Source organism: Chrysochloris asiatica, unplaced genomic scaffold, assembly GCF_000296735.1.
Source record: "Chrysochloris asiatica unplaced genomic scaffold, ChrAsi1.0 scaffold00526, whole genome shotgun sequence".
Classification (NCBI taxonomy): domain Eukaryota; kingdom Metazoa; phylum Chordata; class Mammalia; order Afrosoricida; family Chrysochloridae; genus Chrysochloris; species Chrysochloris asiatica.
Genome location: NW_006409044.1, coordinates 643,679 through 651,339, shown reverse-complemented (window position 1 = coordinate 651,339; position 7,661 = coordinate 643,679).

Sequence of the window (7,661 nt, the reverse complement as noted above, 5' to 3'; positions counted from 1 at the left end):
CAATGTTATCCATTGTGTGCCATGACCCATAGAGTGGAATGTCTTTATATAGTCAATAAAGCACAAGTAAAGACCTTTCTGGTATTCTAAACGTTCGGTCAAGATAAATCAGATCCCAGCAATGTTAGACTTTATTATATGATTTCTTCTGAATTCAGTTTAATTTATGGCAGCTCTCTGTGGATGTATTGCTGCAATCATTTTTAAATTATCTTCAGAAAAATTTTACTTTCATGTGATATGAATGCTATTATTCAAAGATTTCTACAGTCTGTTGCATCACCTTTCTTTGAAATGGACATAAATTTGTATCTTTTTACAATCAGTTTTCCGGATATTTGTTTTACAAATGTCTTGGCATAGACACATGAGTGATTCCAGTGTTGAATCACATGCATATGAAGTTACTGAAAATACCACAGCTAAGTGGGTCAGCCACACTTAAGTCCTCAATCATCGTTGTTCATAAACACTTTAAAGAAGTCTTGTGTAGCAGATTTCTCTAATGCAGTGTGTCATTTGATATATTTCTCATTTTTTTAAATACCAAGATAAAAAAAAATATTATAGAGAAGAAAAATTTATCCTCCAAAATACAGAAATCTGTACAACTTTGCCACAAACAGTATCGATGAACTGTAGAAGAATTGACCAAATAAAGATGACTAAGAAGTTCACAAAATAGATGGTGGTGTGTGAAAAGGCTTTTACACAATTAAGTACTAGGATGGTTACAAACCAGACCTCCACTTTCTAAAATTAAGAAGTTTACTGAATCTTAGAAATCTGCAAACTCGCCAATGTACAGAGAGCTGACAGGTGTTGACACCACATTTGGTACAGTGTCTTTTTAGGGGTCCATTAAAAAAAGCCTGTTTCCAAGGCAGATTGTGGTCACTTGTTACTTTCAAGGCCAAAACCCAATACAAGGTCTGACTGTTTCCCCAGGTCATGCTTACTAGATTGCCTTATGTAGATTTATACATATTTAAGTGCTAGGTAAAATTCTTATCTGAACTTTCCAGTACTACCATGTTTACAATGTTGAGCTTTCCAACTCAGCTACGGAAAAGGTCAACAGTTTTCAAATGTAATCGTGCATATTTTCTCTGCAAAAGCTATGCAGAGAAATGTTCTTTGACATACAGAGTTTGTGTTAAAAGTGCTGTTGGAAAAGTTGGGTATATCATCAGCGAGAAACTGACACCACCCTGGGACTTCACTCCCTAACAAATAAAGTTGTCATTTAACTTGGCCTCACAGGCTCTGAAGTCATTGAAAGGTACTGTCCAAACTATAGCACTGTCACTTAACAAAAGTTTATTACCACTCTGTCTTGTGCCAAATCTTAACAACTGTGACATGATTTAAATCCCATAATGAGTCCCTAAGAGGAGCCCAACCAAATTAAAATCAAATATATCCATCTATTAGACTATATCTTATATATATAGTCTAATAGAGTCATCGTATTGTAGTTTTTGGAAGAACACTTTCTGTCCAAGTGAAGTTCCTCCTTACAGCTGATTCTGCTGTCTGCCATTCACATGTTGGTGCTGTTTTGTGTGCTACCTCCAGCTGGTGAGTCTTCATACAGCACACAGATGGAGCCATCCCCTCTGATTGTGTAGGACACTTGTAGGGGTCAACCCAGAGTGTGAGTTCCCTGGGAAGAAACCTGAGCAGCTCTTAACTGCTCAATTCAAGGTGCTGTGCTGCCTGTCCAATCAGAGGATCCATTTTATGGTTGATGTGAACAGAGCGGTAACCTAATCCTTTGCACAGCTTCTCTGGAAATCAGTTATGTTTATAACATTCTGCCATTAGCGTCTGCAAGCTCTGCCTGGAGGTCTAAGGCTGTCACTAGCTCTTGAGCACCTTGGTGAGCAGGAACTTCAAGATGAAAGACAAGGAGGGCTGGGCAGAGAAGGGATGCTTAGGGGCTTTGGAGAGCAGCTTGGCTCAGACAGCAGAGTGGCCACGCAGGGCTCTCTCAAAGGACAGAAGACTGAGAGGAAAAGAGGGTGTGAGGGGCAGATAGTTATATTTTGTCTCCTTTCTCTTTAGTAAAAAAGTTATTTTTAAGACAGGAGGCAGCAGGAGAGAGGAAGAGACGAGCAGTAGCTGCCTGGTCACATCACTCAGACCCTACAGCTGCTCTCACCTCCAGGTCCTCAGCCTCCAATGCTCACAGCAGCTGCATTGCCTGCTCCAAGGGGCGGAGATGGCATTTGTTTTCTTGACTTCTATTCCATTGAGTCTTGACAATGGATCCAAACAAAATGAATTCTCCAGCCTTGGAAACTTTACAGAGGAGTTCTACTCTGTTCTGTAGCCATCACTGTGAATCCAAATCAATTCAAAAGCAATGGGGCTAGTTAACTAACCATTATAGGAAATGGAGACAGAGAAAACAAATGAAAAAGAAAACTTAAAGATGTAAAAGCAGTACCCAGATGCAAGAGTAAGAAAATCCACACAGTTCTCCAAAAGAAAAGTAAAACTGAAATAAAATTTAAAAAATAGAGATGATAGCATTTTAGTGAATAAAGAGTAACGTATCTTCATGAAAATTTCAGAGACTAGTAGGAAGATGATAGACAGTTTTTGCTGTATGCTGAGCACCTCTCCCATTGTCACTGCACTGAAGCAGCAGCATTATTTTCACTTTGGGATCTTGGCACCTGGCTCTGGCGAGATCAGCATTGTCTTTGTTAACAAAATATGCTGTTTGACTAGTTGCATCAGACAAACTTCATCTCAAAAGTTGGACATTTAAACAGCAATTTGAATATTATGAAAGTTATTTCTAATGTAAGAAAAATGTACAAGTGGTTTGGTTATAAAAGTTTTTGGTTTCTACAGAGGTAAAGGATTGATGACTTCTTGGCCCACTTGTTACAAGTCAACATAGAAAGTGTATACATATCCCGAAGTAGAGACAAGACTTGAGGCTTTCTCTATAAATGTGGATCTAAGCCAATAACATAAATTCATGACCACAGTTTCTGAACTCTCCAGCTTGTTTTTAAATTGTAGCAGCTTTCCTTGTTATATAAAACATAGAAAAATCCCAGGACATACATTTAGAGTACTGAGACAATGCCATGATCTCTTCTGCAGAAAACAGCCCTCTTCTTGAGATAGGGTTCTGGCTTACTATTTTTGTTAAGCACCATTGAGACAATTCCAACTCATAGCAACCTTTGATAGGGTTGGGAGGAATAGCTAGTGAGTTTCAATCACCAAACTTGTGGTTTAACCCGGCCTACTGTTCGGGTGCTTTATCCCACAGGACAAAGTACAACACAGGGGCTTGGTTAACCCTTGAGAAAACTCAATAGGATATCAAGCAGCCATTTGATGTGCATTTCCCTTTATGACTGAGTTGTGTCTGACCCACCAAGTCATAAATTTATGGATATTAGCATCTCATTATCAGGTAGAAATAGATACACAAGCTGAACATTGAATGTGTCCTGGTGGTAGATATAATCCTGCCTGTATAAATCTGCCCATTAACCTGCTCTCAGTCACAACTCAGTGCCTTGAGTTCCCCCATATCCTCCCCTTCACTAGACTAGACAGTGTGCAATGTCTGTTTTCAGACAAACCACACACGGTTGGACATCTGGGTCTCCAGAAGTCAAGTTTTTGTGCAGGGCTGTATCACTGTGGGAGGACGCTGTATACCTTGTATGCAGTAATAATCTGCAATGTCCTCAGCCTCCACTCTGCTGATTTTCAGAGTGAAATCTGTAACTGCCCCACTACCAATGAATCTATCTGGGACCCCAGTGTGCCGGTTGGAAACCCAATAGATCAGGGCACGTGGAGCTTGGCCTGGCTTCTGCTGGAACCAGTTCAAATAGGTCTTTCCGTTACTATATACAAGGCTCTGACTTGACTTGCATGTGAGGGTTGCTGGCTGTCCAAGTGTGATGGACAGGCTGAATGGAGTCTGGGTCATCACAATATCCCCACTTGTTGCTAAAATAATGAGGAGTCAAAGTTATGTGTAAACATTATCAGTCATTTTCATGATTCTTTTCTGTTGATATTATTATTTTATGGATAGAAGGTGCTTTTAAACATTTGCTTTCACTATATTTGATTCTTCATAACTTAAATTATCCAGTTTGCTCCCACCAAACCCCTATTACATTGTTACTGTTTTCACACAAAATAAGTCCTTGCTCCTTCTCATTTCTTCCTCACATCTACAAATAAAAGGAGTGTATGTCCATTCACCACACCAACAGAATCCGTCTGTGAACCAGTGATGCCCCCAAAGCTTTCCCTCCCAATCCCTTCTCTTTCTCATCTTCCCTAGGTCCTCACCAGTGATCCAGAACAGTAAGATCTCCAGGAACTGAGCAGGGAACATCATTCTGAGAAGCTGAACTGAGGAGTCTTGATTAGGAAAGACAGATGAGAACTGTCTTTTTATCTCAAATTTGCAAAGGCAGGTTTTCCCAGGGCAACAATATGCAAATCGTATGGTAGAGATAATAGTGTCAAAAGGGGAAGTTGGGTTTGTCCCGTGAACAAAGCATCATAAACTAGGTCTGTGTTTGGAAGAAGAGGTTAAGTCTTGGCTTCTCTCATAAGTGCTAACTGCTGACTGTGGAAGCCTGAAGCCTAGACAGGACACATGGCACAAGGCGCTGTCACTCTAAGAATTCATCAGAGACCCTGATGATGTGGAGATGGGTGTCTTGTTTGCTCCCCACCCAGAAATCTAGAAAAACAAAGGCCTCATTTCCCCATAGTGGGATGGAGATGAAGTTTGTCTGATATCTACTATCATCATGCTACCAGAGGTCCTGGTGTGGTCCTGGTGTGGTCCAGGTGTGGTTTGAAGGGCACAGTAGGCAGTTCAAGATCATAAGCCACTGTTCAGGGTCCTAATGCAGAGCTATGAGTTGGAACTGACTCCATGGTGCTCAGCAACAGCAATGTATATTTTAACAATGTTGCATGCCATTCTTAGAAACTGTATTTTCCTGAGACCCAGTGAACTACACTTTAAAAGAGGATTCAAATCAAAGAATTTGACAAGGAGGAAAAACTGTCTCTTATTAACATTAGAGCTAATAGTCCAGTTTAAAGCACAAAGGGAAAGAATCTCATGCCTCAAAAGGTTAATAAGATATTCTCGGTAAAAAAAAATTGTTACAATATGGCTTATCATAAAATATAATCTTATGAAGTTATAATTTGGTTTATCAAAACTCACACAGAAAGAGGTCTCTCAACTTTTTTCAGCTCTGAGTCTATTTGTCATGAAAAACTAGAAATTTACAATGAGTCCAGTTTCTTACTTAATATGAGAGCATAGGTGTCTCTACTGGTCTGTGTGTTGACGTTCCTGAGCCATGAATCTGTGGTTCAAAGGGAGACTCCATATGTGGGAGGATACAAATCAGTCCCAGTTTAGTGTCTCAAAATAGTCTGTCCCTATTACTAACATCTTCATGGACCTTCATTTAAAGGTAGTTAATTTTCAGTGGCACTATCTGCCCAGTGAAGGAACTCTGGTAGTGTAGTGGTTACGAAACAGGCTGCTAATCTCACAGTCAGCAGTTCAAAACAACCATGAATCTTAGACTTTCTTCAGATTATTTCATGATCTTTCCTCTTGCTCTTCTAAGAAATTTTGAGAGATTTGTCTTCAAGCTCACTTCCATCCCTTCAATTGTACTTCTTTGTCCTTTCAATATATTGTCCATTTCTGATATTTTGGTATTAATCCTTTGGACCTCTTTAGCAGGTTTTGAATTGTTTCCAATGCTATTTTTATCTTAATTGATTATTCCTGTAGCATTTTTCTGACTTCTTCCTTAAGTTTCCTCAACTTTTGTGGAACATTTGGATGTCCCTCAATATCATTCTCTTAAATTCCTAATCAGGCACCTCGAAAGCCTCTACTCCTTCCAGTGAAAATGTATGGTCTGCCTCAGCACATTTTCATGACCTATTCTGTATTCTTTCTAGACTTGAGCAGAATTTTTTTGTAGCTTTCTAGACATTGTGGTGCTGTTGTATATTCAATAATTAGATGACTATATGCTGGTGTCTTCTTAAGCTCTCTGCCTCCTGATGGATGTGATCAGGAGATGGGCTTCTCTGTTCACTTCTCTTACTGTTTTATGCAGAGTGGGTTCAGCAGGTGTTGGTTATTTATGCTGTTCTCATATATAACAGCTGATATTGGTTTTCCCCAATGGTGGGATTTTATAGGTGTGATTGTAGCTAGGTGGTAATGACTGCAATTGTTGTCTCTCTTTGTGAAAGACAAGGAGAGAAAGAGCCCCCACCCCAAAAACAAAAGTGACCACAATCACCAAAGAAAATCAAAACAAAACAAAAATCGTAGCAAAATATGAGTAAGACTTAACTACCTCTTTTTGACTTCTTGCCTTCAAAGCTGCCTGAGACATTTCAAGACTTTCCCATTAACCCAAGGCTTTTTATTCAGTCTTTTTCCTCCTTTCTAGCTTCTCTCCCCTCCACTCAAGACCATTCAGGTATTTCTTCTAGGGAAAACCAGCCTAAGCCTGGCCAGGCTCATTTTGGAAGACAGTCCCATTTTAAGCGATTTCTGTTGACTCCTCCCCCTTCTTCAAATCTGTGTCCAATGACCCTTGCTATGCTGATCTTTGCGCGTATCCCCTCAGGTCTGACAGTCAGCACATGGGGCCTTATTTTGGCTGATGATACTGAACTTCTCCAGTATGTCTTCTCACAGATATAGTCAATTGGATTCCCATGTATTCCATCTAGGGATGTCCATGTGTATAGTAATCTTTCATGTTGTTTAATAAAAGGTATTTGCAATGAACAAATCATTAGTCTCGAAAAATGCTATCATGTGATCTCTAACAAAGATGGAGATGAAGATTATAAGTAATCTACATCAGCAGGAATGTAACAAACAACCACATTGGTAATAAGAATGCTGACATAGTGTAGAAAATAGAATCCAAGTTGATGAACAATATGAATAGAAATTGTTGAATGGGAATGTAATTCGCTGTGCAAAGTTTCAACTCAACACAATAAAATATTTGGTATAAATTAATAATCTGTATCTGGGCAGTTTTCACTGTTGTTGTGGTTGAGTACCGTAGAGTCCTACTTACCCCGGACGCGAGAGCGCCTTCCTAGTCTAACCATTGGATATTGGCTTTGAGGCGGGGTCGGCCAACTTAGGGACCCACAAGCCCAGCCCAAAGCATCTCACTACAACACAGTCGCCCCTGCTGCACTTCTGCCCCTTGATTGATATCCAAGGACAGAAACCCCGCCTTTGAGCCAGACAAAAGGGCCCTAGCACAAGGAGATTCCTATTAAACAGCAACCACGCAACCGCCACTCGTCTGTCTGTCATGCTGTGGTGGTTTGAATTGCTGTGATTCTGAGGGCTATGTCACCGGTATTTTAAATAACCATCAGGGTCACGCATGGTGTACAGGTTTCAGATGAGCTTAGAAACAAAGACAGACTAGGAAGAAAGAGTGACAAACTACTTCCGAATCGCTAGTCACTGAAAACTCTATGAATAGCAGAGAAACATTGTCAGATACAGGACTGGAAAGTGGGAAGGCACCCAGAATGCGACTGGGGAAAAAAATGCCTCCTCCAAGTAGAGAAAAGCT